The sequence below is a fragment of the Poecilia reticulata genome, chromosome 15 (genome assembly GCF_904066995.2).
Source record: "Poecilia reticulata chromosome 15, P_reticulata-male-v2, whole genome shotgun sequence".
Taxonomy (NCBI): domain Eukaryota; kingdom Metazoa; phylum Chordata; class Actinopteri; order Cyprinodontiformes; family Poeciliidae; genus Poecilia; species Poecilia reticulata.
Window position 1 is genome coordinate 557,391 of NC_088844.1, and position 15,454 is coordinate 572,844.

The 15,454-nt window shown below is 38.5% G+C and overlaps 2 long non-coding RNA genes across 2 annotated transcripts; one reads left to right on the top strand and one right to left on the bottom strand.

Annotated features, from left to right (window-relative positions):
- Positions 1 to 522: 522 nt before the first annotated feature.
- LOC145555020 (uncharacterized) lies at positions 523 to 8,992 on the bottom strand. Its single transcript, XR_014091070.1, has 3 exons — positions 1,238 to 8,992; positions 835 to 1,140; positions 523 to 740 (listed from the first exon to the last, which is right to left on the bottom strand). It is a non-coding gene; the product is annotated as an uncharacterized LOC145555020 (long non-coding RNA).
- LOC108166944 (uncharacterized) lies at positions 8,792 to 9,512 on the top strand. The gene is made up of 3 exons (XR_001777337.2): positions 8,792 to 8,872; positions 8,962 to 9,080; positions 9,217 to 9,512. It is a non-coding gene; the product is annotated as an uncharacterized LOC108166944 (long non-coding RNA).
- The last annotated feature ends 5,942 nt before the right edge of the window (positions 9,513 to 15,454 follow it).

The following is a 15,454-nucleotide window of genomic DNA, read 5'->3' on the forward strand; positions in this document are numbered from 1 at the left end:
TTTCTTCTCTCTTCGCCTCGCTCTTCTGACCACGCCCTCGGCCAATCAGTAAACAGCAGCGGAGCTTGCGTCACCTACCAAACCCGGGCTGGCCGGGCTGGCCCTGCTGGTCCTGCTTTTTTGAAGCAGGACCCAAAAAAGCAGCGCCAGCCCGGTTGAACAGGCCGGTGGGAACACAAGGAAAGCGAGCGGAGCCGAGCCGGGCGGGCCGGTGGAAAAGGGGCATAAGCTCCTGGTTGGATGAACTTGGGGTCCATCCTGGCACCGCCACATAGCTGCCATCCTCCCAGAATGCCACCTCCTCTGCTACCAGTACTCTCTGCCTTCCTGCATCAGTTGTTAACAGAGAACAGACAATCATTATGAGCTACAAGCATCTTTTAGTCATTATGAAACTACAGTGAAATTCTTTGGCAACTTCCAGCTTAGTATGCACACATAAGACATTAAAACAAACAAAAAACACATTAATACATTCTTACAAAAAATAAAAACTTTAATGAAAAAGAGAAAACACTTGGAAACAATTGGAAGAAAAAAAGAATTAAAAGCAGTTGGTAATAAATAGTAAAACATAGTTCAACAGACTCTGAGGCAGATAATTTGCTTTGATGGATTTTAATAAATCACAGTAGCCTACTTTAATCATTCAAGGAATTGTGACATCTCTAGATTAGTAATAAATCTTACCTGCTTTCTTTAGCTACATCTGGATGACTGGCAGTAGGTCCTGGATGCAGCTGGAAAACGTTTTTGTGCATTGCATAATTACATTATCTACATAAACAATATTGAAGCATAAAATGTCAACATTCTAAAATAGTAGATACTCACACAGTTGCATCTCTGTCCTCATCACGGACATCAGAACGTTCCTGAAGAGTCTGATTGACACAAATGTGACTCCCATTCTCTGGAGTGTCTGGAAAAAAATGTAAAATTAAAAAAATATTGTAGCAAATATATCGCTTTCTCAAAAATACATAAGTAAATAAGTTAAAATTATTCTCAACCAACCATTATACAGTCGGTTATCAACGCAGTGATTATACATACCGGCTTCATGACTTGGTCCTCAGATCCGTCCTCTGTCCGCCATTTTGTAGATCTTTACTGCGTTCCACACTCTGCCTTGCTGTACTGCGTTACAACAAAATAAATAAAATAACGGGAAGGTCAGTTTTCCTTACAAATATGCGAGTGTTCACTATTCACTAAATGTGAAATCATAACTTACTGAATTTCTGTTCGTCCTGGTGGACTCCGTAAGAGCTCCTCGGCACCGTGGTCTGAGGTCTGGCTGGTATGGCTTGGCAATTTTTCAGGTCTGAAAAAAATAAAAGAAGATGCGAGTATTTTTAAGAGTTTAGAACATCACATGTAATAGAGATTACAATACAAAATCTCACCCTACACTTGTTTCGGCATTAAGAAAACGACAGACCGCTTTCTGTAAGAAACAAACAAAGCAACTCCCCTCACGTGCTATTTATAAAAGCTTTCTTACCGTGAGTCTTGTTGGACCGCCACGGTGTCATCTGTTGTTTTCCGCCGGAACATTGCTTAGTATCAAAACGATACTGAAAAGGTAACTCCACCATTTCACACAACGCACGGGTATTTTCGTTCATGTTGGGTGTAGGCAGTTAGCACTCGTTACCACCAGTGCAAATCTTCCTCAGGAGTTTAATGGCGGATGCTTGAGACTATGAAAGCGCATAACTACCATCAACTGGATTGGAGTGTTAAATGAAAGTTGGCAGAAAAAAATACATTCTAAAAGTTATTTTTTCAAAAGTTACGTGACAGTATATTTTATTTTTATTATAATTAATTGCTAAATTTTTTTTTTTAGATGTGTATATGTTTATTTACTCAATTCTACTTTGAGCTGTCTCCTTTTTAGTTTATATGGAATATGATTCATAATCTGAGTTATATTTAGTGCTTAACTAACAAAACTTTAAAAAAAGAATACAAATGTTTATACTCTATCAGAAGGTATCACATACTTTCAACCATTTTGTTCTTCAATTTAAACGTGAGAGTTAAGCAACTGAATACTGAAAAATCTGTACCAAAACTAAGTTTTTCAGTGCTCCTAACACACATGTAATATATATTTTAATGGATAAGATAGATTGTTTTAATATTCTTTCTCCAAACATACTTCTTTATTCTGAACAGAAGGTAAAAAAGGGTTAGCTACAAAATGAATAAGAGTCAAAAGGCGGTACTCAACAGTTGATTTGCATTTGCATGGCTCTCAGCAACTTCATTTAAATACGAAAAACTCTGCTATCACAAAGGGAGGAGGGTGATAGGACACAGCGTTTTTGACCATTTTTGGCAGTGTTCGACTCTGACAAAAACCTCTTGCCGAAAGCTCTCAATCTCCATGCGCACGGCAGAACAAGGTGTCAATAGCTGTCAAAAATACAATTTTTCGTCCACTTTGTCACAATCAGTTTCTACCACTGGGTTTTAGCTTCAATGCAGTATTTGATTATAGACAATAGTAATCCTTATTATTAAGAGTCACACACACAGATTAACACACACTCCAGCCTGGAGGCAGGACCACAACTCCTGTAACCACAGGGCAGAAAATGAATGTTGTACTGTGACAGAGGTGACACAATCTGAGCTATTCTCTGCCTCAGGTTCATATTTTGTAGCAGTTCACTCTAAGTTCAGTGGCTCCCCTCATATACCTCATTTTTTTGTTTTTTTAAAATATACTTTAAAATAGGATTTTATTTTCTTAATTTACATAGTTTTTATTATTTTCATAATACAACAAGACAGATACTTAAGAAAAAACCTGCACTCTTTTTTTGTCGTTTAGTATATTTTTGTCGAAGTATTCCGAAGCAAAACTTCTTATTATTTTTCATTTGTTAGACAGACACTTCCCCGTAAAATGTACTTGTTTCTGAATTTAAAGACACAGCTTCAAAATCACATCTTTTGTCTTTTGTTGATTTTTTTGTTCTCTTTCCTGGAGTTGAGTATAGACAGAGTTCCTGTCTGCAGTTTGAAGCCATGATTGTTTTCCCTTCTTTTGTGCCAACTTCCCTCCTTCATCAACTCATTCTCTCTTTCCATATTCATCTGAGGCTGGGTGGCAGACGGTGTGTAGGAGGTTTTTGTTCTGCTACTTTTTTACCTTTGTTGCTCAGAGTGCACTGCTTTGCATAAAATATGACAAATTTTCTTTTTATTACCTCAGATAGGACGTTGTTCATTTAAAGTCTATCAGCCTTATTGTTTTCTAACCTTCTGCTTCAACCTTTTGTTTTATGGAATATTAATGTCTTGTTATATTTCCTATTGAATACAATATTCTTGACATTTGTCTAAGAATTTTATCTTAAAAAGATTTGATTGGCTACAGCGTTGGAGTGTAGTTCCATTCTTTCATTCTGGCTGGTGACAACAGACCTACTTCTTTGCATGCTAAAATTATTTTCACATGTTTGAATGTTTCGGAAACTTGTCCGATTCATTCCCTTAAGAAAATTGGGTTCATTCAGATGAACACTTTCTGCAATATTGTATAAAGATAGTTTTAAGGACAATTTTATAACTTCTTAGATGGGACAATGTTAGGAAATGTTCATGTTAGGATTGGTAAATAGCCAAAGTATTTCCTTTTTTGCCATGGTTTTTTTGCTTTTAATATCATCGATATATCCAGCAGCATTTTAGGCACTCTAAGCTTGGCAAAACTCAGCAAGGGTTATTGCAGAAAGTTCTTAATTTTGTTGCTTAAAACAGACTAAGCACATTTTCTAGACCAACAAAATTGAAAATAGTTAAAACTATAACGGTTTCTTTTTTTAAGGCAAATGTCTGAGACCCTTTTTCAGACCTACTATAATTTGTTCTTTTCTGATTTGTTTTATTACAGTGTTGCATGTTTAATTTATTGGCTAAAAAGAAAACAAATCACAATATATTCATTTTAGACTTAGACTTATTTTATTGTCATTGCACAAAGAAACATAAGTAAAATTGGCAATGAAATCTCATTGCTTGGCCACCGGAGCACATACAAGTGTGCCTACAATTAAATAATATGCAAGTAACAATTACTATTTTCAAACAGTTCAGAGAGTCTTCATGGTGGGATTGTTGAGCAATCTGATTACCAGTGGGAGACAGCTATTTCTAAGTCTGGCTGTTCTGCAGCAAAAGCTACGGACTCTCCTCCCAGACGGCAAGCAGATGAACAGACCATGGAGACTATGGGTGGAATCAAAGAGGATCTGGTTTGCTCTGGCTAAGCAGCGTCTGTGTGCAATGCTCTGGATAGGGGGGAGTGGAGCCCCAACGATCCTCTCAGCTGTCTTCATCACTCTTTGCAGAGACTCCCAGTCTGACACCTTACAGCTCCCAGACCAGATGGAGATACTGCTGCTCTCAATTTTTCCTTTGTAGAAGGTGGAGAGGATGGAAGGAGGGAGCAAAGCTCTTCTCATTCTTCTCAAAGTGCAGGCGCTGCTGTGCTTTTTTCATCAGTGAAGCGATGTGAGTTGTCCAGCTGAGGTTGTCTGTAATGTGCACCCCCAGGAACTTAGTGCTGCTGACGATCTCCACTGCTTTGTCATTGATGAGGAGAGATGTGTGGTTGGGTAGAGACCTCCTGAATCGACAATGATCTCTTTTGTTTTGTCGACGTTCAGGAGCAGGTTGTTTATTCTGCACCAGTCCACAAGATGTTGTACCTCTTTTCTGTAGTTCACTTCATTTTGCTTTTTTAATTGAAGAAGAAATTGACCCTTTTAACTTGACCATTTTAGCCTGTGGTACACAATGTGTGAACGCCACAGGCCTTCGCCTTCCATTCTGTGCACACTGCCTCTGATCCTGTGCTTGCAATTATTTGGCTTTAAATAACACTTAAGTTAGGTATATAGATGTCTATGTTTGTTTAATACTAAATTAGCTAAGGTTGTAGCAGCATAAATAAAAACATTATGCCAACGTGTTGAACAATTTTTGGAGAAATCTGAACTCGCTTTAGACACTTCTGATGGTGCCCATCACAGAAGTTGCGTTTTCGTTCTTAGCTGCTAAAAATGCTGCAATGATGCAGTTGCACTCTTAGAAATGGCTGTAATTTTACAGCGGATTCCAGCAGTAACATTGTTATTCCAAAATATGGTAGGATACCATCAATTTGATGTCTTCTTCTGTTGTCACAATCAAGACTGACGACTGACAGTAAACTACAGCAAAATAATTGTACAATACAGTTTTTTTCCTAGGCAAGACATTTTACTTCTATTTGCATCTTAGAGAACCAGCATTTAAAGCAGTGTTTCTCAACCTTTTTTGGCCCAGCGCCCCCCTAGCCTTTATCCAGGTCCCTCACCGCCCCCCACCAAAGAATTAGTATTCTACTTTGCACTGACTGTTATTTTATTATTAATATTACTATAACTATTGTAAATGTTTTGATTTTTATGCTTGTTTCTGTATTTATCATCAAAAATAATTTCCCAGAGAACAAAAAAGCCATGGGAATAGAAATTATTTTCACAGGTGTCTATGAAAAATGCAATGAACATTCAACTTAAAATTGGTAGGCCTAACAGCAGCCAATCAGAGTGGAAAAATATTCTTGTTCTGTGCCATTTTCTAGTTGTTAAATAAATGAGCAGATAAAAAATGTACAACATGCCAATTTAAACTTTGAACTATTTGCAAAATGACTGAGCTCTGCAACATTAAAACATGGATAGAACTGTAACTACATTAATCATAGCTCTTCTTCTCTTCAGTGTTTCTGTCGGTTTCTGGTGGTGCAGCTCTGTGCTGCCTTCAGGAGAATGAAACATCGGAGTATCGTTCATAAAATTTCACCATCATGGCATTTATGGTGCAAACCAGAGCTTTCAGTTTTTCCACTGAAAAACTTTTGTTTTTCAGTGGGAAAACAAAAGTTCCAGGTCCTTTTAATGCCATACAAATATGAGACAGAAACATGGATTATATCTTTATATAGACCTGTCTATTGATTTATAGATTAATAGTTTTACTGGACAGAAATTTCAAAGAACAAATCTGGTTCTTAATCAAATCCTAATGAGTCAAATTGAAAGTCATGGAGTCATCAGCCTCATGACATTAACACTGACATGAAAATTAATATTGGAAGAAATAAATATATCAAATCTAATTAAAACATAAATAAGTGATAAGTTTTTTACTGTTATGGTCTGTAAGATATATTTATTCTCAGTACTAGATATGGTCTCAACAAACCCATGGCACTTCAACAATATTATTTAAACTTTTATCTGAAAATAGTGTCTGTTTATTTTTGCCATACAGTCCTCTGTATTAATTATTGCTCGAAAGGTCTTGCCATACGAGTTTCTTCCTCTGTATTTACTTTAGTTTCTTAGTTTATTCTTGCATTTTGTTCTTCATTCATTTCCATTTAGTTTCATTTGATTAGTATTGTCCTCTCTTGGTTTATTGCTATGTCCACTCTCGTTTCTTTCCTGTTGCTAGATTTATTTTATCATTTATTGACGCTCACCATCAGTAATCTTCACTCGTCACCTAATCATCACATCATGTGTTGATTTTTCACTGTTCAGTGTCGAATTCTCTGCTTTTATGCCATAATTCACATCTAGTTCGTTGCTCCGTTTTATGTCCTGCTTCTCCTGTTTCAAAGTTTTGCGCAATGTGCGCGTCTTTTTTTTTTTTTTTACTCCTTATGGTGCGGAGCGGTCGGGAAACGTATCGACGGGGAAAAAGCAGACTGACATAAATCTTTCATAACAACGGAAACAATTTCAGTATTCTGATTATTGAAATTTAAAAGTGCTGTGGTACCGTTGTTCTATCAACCCGTTTCATACGGGACCACTTACAGCACTGGTGTTAACGCTATAAAATGAACTCTCTCTATTGTGGTATCACCCATTGAGGGATTTCTTTATTTAAATGGGTTAATTTTTCAGAGGGATACAAAGTCAGGGAATCGTGATTTTAGTAATTACATGTTTATAAGAGCGATTTTCTGTTATCCTTCCATGGAAGCGGGCAGCCTTCAAACGGAAATAAAACACTTTTTAATATAAGTTGCTGCTTTGACATGATCACAGAACTGCCAAAACATATTTACAAAAATACCAGATAAAGTGAATCACAGCAACGTCATCAGCCGGTGTAACTCTGAACTGATGCGGTGAAGCTACCAGTAGCAGGAGAACGAAGCTGCGCCAAGAAGCTACAAACACTGAAGAGAATAAGAAGAAGAGCTGCCATCAATACCGTTGCAGCCAAGCATAATTTAATGTTACATAATACAGTTTTACAAAGTTGCTCAAAGTCTAAACTGGTATTGATGTGTATTTAAGGTGTAAAGTTTACCTTCGACCAAATGCCTCCCAAAGGAATCCCACCGCCCCCCTTTTGTAAAAATTTCCGCCAGCGCCCCCTGCTGTCCTCTGAACGCCCCCCGGGGGGCGGTACCGCCCACATTAAGAACCACTAATTTAAAGTTAATATTAAGTGGAAAGAAAAAATACTTTAATAAATATTTTAGGGAATGAATCGAAATCTACAGAGCATAATCAAAAGTGTTAGATTACCAGTGTTGGTGTAGTATGTTAAAAATACAATGTTAATTAAACACTTGTTTAGTCAAATTCAAAGATAGGTTTGTCAGTTTCCCCAAAGAGATGGTGTTTGCTAAAGAGTTGCTCCCAACAATCGCAACATATCTGTGACTTCACATGTTTGCCCGGGAGACAGCAGTATGGCGTCTTGTCTGGAGCTTATCATAACAAGGTAAATTCCCCAAAGCTATTAAAACATGCTCTTTATGTTCTCTCTTTAATGTATTTTATGTAATGTAATGATGATGTATTGTCTCAATGTTTGTAACCCCCTGGCGAACATTATACCACAATGTATGCTGCGTTTATACTGTTATGTGTTCTGTATCTCAATAAAGATCTATTTAAAAAAAAAGGTAAGTTCCATGTTAAGATCATCATGTTTTTGCTTATTTTTATGAATGCATTAACTTTCTGTTTGTGCAAGAGTATCAACTTATGCTTAACGTACGTTTATTTGTTTGGATATCACGGTACGACTGTTCAGTACAGGGGTGCTCAAGTCCAGTCCTTGAGAGCTGCCATCCTACAACTTTCAGCCGCTTTTCTACTCCAATTAACACACCTGAATCAAATTAATGGCTGGTTAGAAGGTCTGTTCAGAGCTGATCCTGGTCTGTTAAAGTAAAGATGCATCGAAAAGTTGCAGGACGGTAGCTCTTGAGGACTGGACGTGAGCACCCTTGGTTTATTATTTTTGTTAGCAGCTAAAGCTAGCCAAGCAGGTGTAGCACGAGGTGTCGGGTGGTTAAACGAACATTAAAACTGTCAGAAAGGCCATTTGAGTTAACATTATTTAGCTGCTGAGTCGTTTTCTTTAAGTTTTCGGCTATAGACAGCATAATGGGGAAGAGTGGCTGTGCTAGACCAGTGGTTTGATCTGTTCGATCAAAGCTAAGCCAAAATGTTTTTGTCTCTATAAATATTGATAATAAATAAAGGCATATTGGCTGCCTCTTTTTTTCTTCATTAGTAAGTCATGTTGGTGATTGAAGCCCGTTATGATTAATTCAACACATTTCTTCTGACAGCTTGGCAGAAGAAATGCTGTCCAGAATGTTTCTATAAGCTGACTAATTTCTATAATGCCTAATGTCTGAGTTGTGTTCATGGTAATTATTTGTGACATTTTTAAGCCTTATGTTGTAGGTGGTGAAAAATGCTCTCCAGGGCATTGTCCGGATGGACAAAGTATTTTGAATGACTGTGATGGTGACACACACACACAGGTGGGTCTGGTTAGTTTTGCTCACACTTCTCTTTAAAATGTTTGTTTATTATTCTAATGTGTTTGCTATTTATTCTGATGTTCCTCCAGGGTGGGAAAACCAGGCATTCTTCTGTTGGTTCATGTGCTTCGTCCTACATCCAAAGGCCACAAGGAGAATCCAAAACGGCTCATGTCAAACTGTGGACCATGTTGTCAGATATGTGGAGGTATGTGGTTATTCTAATGATCCTACTTCTTTGTAGAAGCACTTTCTCATTGGCTTTGTTTGCTATCTGAATGTAGCTGTACTGCTAAATTTATTTAATAATTTTTATTATTTGTATTCTTATCATTATGTCAAAGATGCAAGCCACTGTTGAAGCCTTCCTCATCGCTGTGGAACCAGGACAGCTCTTCCTCCTGTGTTTGTGAAAAAAAGAGCAGCACCAAAGACACTTCACCATCAGTGATCACAAGATCATCCAAGGTAGCTTTTGATGAACTTTCAAAGCACACTTCACCTTCAGTGTAAAGTACCATGAATTCCTCTACAACATCTGTACATTAATCCAGCCTACAGTTTTCAACATTGATGTGATTTGCACGACAATTGAGGAGTATAAGATCCTTGGTTTTACTTTAACTGGCAGAGTGGACATTCTTTGTTATGATGATCATTTAAATACATACTGTATCAATAAGAGGATTTGTTTTATGTTTTGCCCTAAACGTATCGGCGTCTGGAGGAGGGGGGTTGGGTGGGGGAGGCGAGCGTATGTTTCTACGCTCCTTTGTGGGGTTGTGCCGATTTATGTTTTCGCATCCACCTGAATAATGTGTAGTTGCGCCCCTGCCCATGACACTTCAACAATATTATTTTACCTTTTATCTGGAAATAATGTCTTTTTATTCTTGCCATACAGTCCTCTGTATTAATTATTGCTCGAAAGGTCTTGCCATACCAGTTTATTCCTCCGTATTTACTTTAGTTTCTTAGTTTATTCTTGCATTTTGTTTTTCATTCATTTCCATTTAGTTTATTTGATTAGTATTATCCTCTCTCAGTTTATTGCTATGTCCACTTTAGTTTCTTTCCTGTTGCTAGATTTATTTTATTGTTTATTGACCACCAGTAATTTTCACTCATCACCTGCTGCGCCGCTTAATCGTCATATTTTTCACATGTGCTGATTTTTCACTGTTCAGCGTCGGATTCTCTGTTTTTATGCCATAATTCACATCTAGTTTGTCGCTACGTTTTGCCCGCTTCTCATGTTTCAGAATTTTGCGCAATGTGCGCGGCGTTTTTGTTGTTGTTTTTTTAAACTCCCTAAGGTGCAGGACGGTCGGGAAACATATCTTTGGTGAAAAGGCAGACTGACATAAACCTTTTAAAACAACGGAAACAATTTCGGCATTCTGATTATTGAAATTTAAAAGTGCTGTGGTACCGTTGTTCCATCAAACCAGTTTCATGTCGGACCACTTACAGCACCGTGTTAACGGTATAAAATGAACTCTCTCTATTGTGGTATCACCCATGGAGGGATTTCTTTATTTAAATGGGTTCATTTTTCAGAGGGATACAAAGTGAAGGTATCGTGATTTTAGTAATTACATGTTTATAAGAGCGATTTTCTGTTGTCTTTCCATGGAAGCGGGCAGCTTTCATACGGAAATAAAACACTTTTTAATATAAATTGCTGCTTTGACATGATCACAGAACTGCCAAAACGTAGCCTACATAAATACCAGACAAAGTGAATCACAGCAGCGTCATCAGCTGGTGTAAAGCTTAACTGATGCGGAGCGGAGCTGCGCCATGAAGCTACAAACTCTGAATAGAAGAAGAGCTGCCATCGATACAGTTGCAGCCAAGCATGGTTTAATGTTACACAATACAGTTTTACCAAGTTGCTCAAAGTCTAAACTAGTATTGTTGTGGATTTAAGGTGTAAAGTTTACCTTTGACCAAACGCCCCCCAAAGGCATCCCAGCGCCCCCCTTTTGTAAAAATGTCCGCCAGCGCCCCCTGCCGTCCTCTGAACGCCCCCTGGGGGGCGGTATCGCCCACGTTGAGAACCACTAGTCTAGATGAAGAATCTTGGATATCACCAAAAAGTGGATCACTAGTGATCTTCACTTGCCTTTCTACAAACTGAACAATGTCACTGAAGGTGGCTCTTCTTTTGAACTTCTTTTGTAAATCACACATATTATTTCTCCATCTGTCTCGCAGTTTAAAAGGCTTTTTTTTTTTATAATTGTTTGCATATTGGCCGGAACATCCAACTCATGCATACATCCATTGTTTTCCATCACATTGCAGCATTCCCTGAGCAGAAAGCTGAATGCTTGTAAAGCTTTACATCTTCTGCTTGCAAAGCAGGCCAGGATAAATCTTTATTCATCTATGCAGCAATTATCTTCAATGAACAACCAAAATGTTCTTGAAGCAAAGATTTAGCTTTAGCATATCCAGAATCATTAGGCATATGAACACAACTTCTCACTAGGTCACGAGGCTGACCTCTAGTGTACTGTTCCAGAAAGTATAGACCAGTGGTCCCCAAACTACGGCCCGCGGGCCGGATCCGGCCTGCCGCCACATTTGGTCCGGCCCCCTGAACAATACCAGAGAGCATTCAGATTTTTTTTTCCATATATTGTATTTTCCGGTTTATATGTGGATTTTTTTTCAACCACCAGGGGGCTCTTTAGCAGGAAGTGTGTCCTGTAAACTGTGGGTGGTTGGACTTTTAGGGAACTGCTTGACTTTTATGTTATTTAATCAGTACTGTTGTTTGCGGTAGAGCAGATGAACACAAGTGTTAGTTATAAACGCCGCATTCCAAGTTTCCCTCAATGAAATATATACTAGTCAGTCGTCAGTCCCAGTGATTGTTTCACTAACGGTTTTTGCCCATGCGCTTTCTGGGTAAAAATCAATCGAGAAGCGCCCCCCCCCTCCCAACCACCGCTGAACAGTTTCAACCTTCACCCCGCCCCCCCTCCCATCAACAATTTCCGGCAGCGCAGATGATAAACGTGTAACACTTTTTCTGTTACAAACTGACTCCGGCCCCCCACCAGAGAAGGCAAAAGTTATGTGGCCCTCACAGGAAAAATTTGGGGACCACTGGTATAGACAGTCTTTGGCACTGTGAGCCTTTGTTTCAATGCTGTGTTCAAATGCTGTCATGAATGTTTTAAACTGGACTGGATCACCATCAAATATCGGTATGTCCCGTTTTGGCAGAAAAAATAAAGATTGTGGATTTACAAGCAAGCTTGTAATTTCATTCTGTCTTTCCAACACACTTAACAGCTGTTTATTTTGATCAACTGACAATGAATGTTTATGATGTGATGATTGTGGCTGTGACTGATGAAACATTCGGTCTGTTGGAACTTCAACTTTTGTTGTTTTTATCTTCACCTGGTCAGTCAATGTGTCTAGATTTTGTTTAACTTTTGTGTCTTTAGGTCATGCACCCAAATAATAAGGTTTTAGCTTTAGCAGTTTCAGCTGCTGTAGGTACAAATGTTTCTGCAATATATGAGATCTTTTATTTTCACGCTCAAAATATGAATTCATGCCATCAGACCTAATCTGTGCAGCACTGCTTACTTGAGAACAAACAGAGCCCTGGAACACTTTAACTTTAGCCATTGAAGCTGCAATTTCAATCTCCAAATCCAGTTCTTCTTTATTTTTTCTTAGTTGTTTCTCCTACTCCTCTAAAGCAGTGTTTTTCAACCTCTGTGCTGTGGCACACTAGTGTACCGTGAGTGATCGTCAGGTGTGCCGTGGAAATTATCCAATTTCACCTACCGTATTTTCCGGACTATAAGCTGCTACTTTTTCCTACACTTTGAACATGTGGCTTTTCCGTGGATTTTTCTTCAACCACCTGGGGGTTCTTTAGCAGGAAGTGAATCATTGGAAGTCAAAATTGGAAATCAAAGAAGAATGCGCTAATTTTCATTTAGAACAAGCACATGCTAGCAGCAGGCACGACTGAGAAATGTTTTCAAACTCGTATGATGCAGCTTCTAAGATGAGGAGTATCGATCTGGCAGTACAGGAGGGAAATAAAGCTGCTGCACGTAAACTCGGCGTGAACAAAACCGGATTTGGAGACAGAGAACTGCGTCCTTAATATATCCAGCAGTTATTAGGATGCAGCCCTCTGCTGGGTCCTTATGGGAAACCGAGAGTGGCAGAGATACCAGCGGCCTGTAGCCCGGTGCGGCTGATATATGCAAGTTTCCCGGGGGGTTAAAACAATTTGAAGGTATGGTTTATAGTATGGTGCGCTCATAGTCCGGAAAATACGGTAATTGGTCTTAAAAGATTTTTTTGAAATCTAATTAATTATCTGCAAATAATGCCATCTTTGAGTATCTTTGCTGTAGTAGTGACTAGCAGCGTAATCATGTAATTTTATTGTCACTAGATGGCAGTAGGTACAGAGCATTTTACATTAAAACAAGAAAATTAGTGATGCATTAATGTTACCACATTAATGCATCACACATGACAGTGTTGTGGCACTGTTCATGTGTATTTTTGAAGTGGACATGTGAAGTGCAATTTGAAATAAGAAATGTAAAATATGATAAAAATAAATTTTTGTGTTTATTTGATTCCTATTCAAGACACTTTGATAAGAATGACTATATATGTAATATAGGGGGCTACAGAGTATCTTTGTTTACATTTTTGGTTGGTGGTGTTCCTCGTAATTTTTTCAATTAAAACAATGTACCTTGGCTCAAAAAAGGTTGAAAAACACTGCTCTAAAGTATGTTTTTGTTTCAACAACTTGTGCCATATCTGCTTCTGCTTTAACACGAGCTGAAGATGTAGAAGACAGAGGACTTAGTTCTTGATGAACGACTTCCTCTACATCTTCTGCTGTCAACATTAGAAACACTGTCACTTGGCTTAACATCATCCTCAACATCAGCATTTTCATCACACTCTGAATACTGAGAAACAAAAGGTGCATTAAGCTCTTTATTCACACATGGTTCAGCACTGGACATTTGAGCCTGATTTAAATCAGCTTCTTCACCCATTTGAGCTTCATTGTTGAGTTGCTCTGCATCTAAAAGCCATTTTTCAACTTGTATAAATTCAGAATTATATTTACACAAGCTTGAAAACCAAGTGTTTTGCCTTTCTTGTTCTTCAGTAGGAAACAGAGGAATAACGGACTCATACAGCTGATTTGTATTTTCAAGCAATAATTTTAAATCGTCACAATGAGACTGAACACTCTTTAAGATTTCCTTCATTCTTTATAAGCTCTTTAATAATGTTTATCTCTTCTTTAATTAATTTTATGAACCTTTGCTTTGAGATCCTTTTGAAGCTTCTCAATTTTATTTTGTAATGCTTTAACAGTTCATTTTGATCATCTTTTTTCTTCTTTATCGCTTACAACGGAGCTTGATTTAGATCCAGCTGACTTCATTTCCCGTTGTTTGTCCTTAACAATTCCTTTTCAGACAAAGCGAGTCAGTGTGCATGTGTGTGTTTCCATACCTCAGTTCCAGCGGACTTGATCGAGCTGCAGTGAAGGAATTTCATTCAATTAACTGATGACGCTGCGCTGCGCCGTGCCATTGCCGCTGCCAAACTGTTCCAAACAGAAGCAAAGAATCCAGGCTTGCCTTTCCAATGAGCCGCTAATTAGATTGTCATTTTCTGTTGACGATAGATGTACGGCAAAGCTAAAGAACTTAAAAAAACTCCAGGCCGCTTCTTTGTTGTTGCAATCATCTATTTATTCCACTTTGATTGTCTTACTTCAGATCTTACAGATTTACACTGACTGACCAGGCCAAACCATCCAATAGTGTCAACAATAAGCGGCGTTAAACACGGTCAACAGAAATTATGACTATTCCGGCACACCTGCTTCCTCAAACATAATAAGCCAGCACGCCAGTTTGGCTCCCATTCATACCTTCAGTGACAGTCACGACCACCTCGACACACCCACCACCCAAGTGTCAAAGCCGTGAGATCCAGTCACCTCAATAATCATTCATTTCATTCATATGGTTCTTACACTGGGGAAAACCCTTCATACCACACATAGTGTGTTTTTTTGGAATGTTATATGAGAGACCAACGCAAAGTACTGCCTCGTTGCATGAAAGTGAAATAATATAACAATCTTCTATGCAAGCCAGTGTTTCTCAATCCTGGTCCTCACCGCCCCCTGCTCTGCATGTTTTAGATGTGCCTCTATTCCAGAACAGCTGATTCAAATGATTGCATGACCGTCAAGTACTACAGAAGCTTGTTAATCACCCAGAGATACAATTCAGGTGTGTGACAGAAGGGAAATACCGAAAACATACAGGACAGGGGGGCGGTGAGGACCAGGGTTGAGAAACACTGATCTAAACATGCAACTGTATCTCCAGCTGTATGTTTTCATTAGTTCTCCTGCTTTGCTAGTCTGGACGTCTTCTACTGCGTCCAACAGGCTTTCTTCCAGGATTGTTCTGTATTTAACTCCTTCCATCTGCCTATCAACTCTGACCATCACCTCTTTATTTCATTATAGGGGAGTTGTGTTCA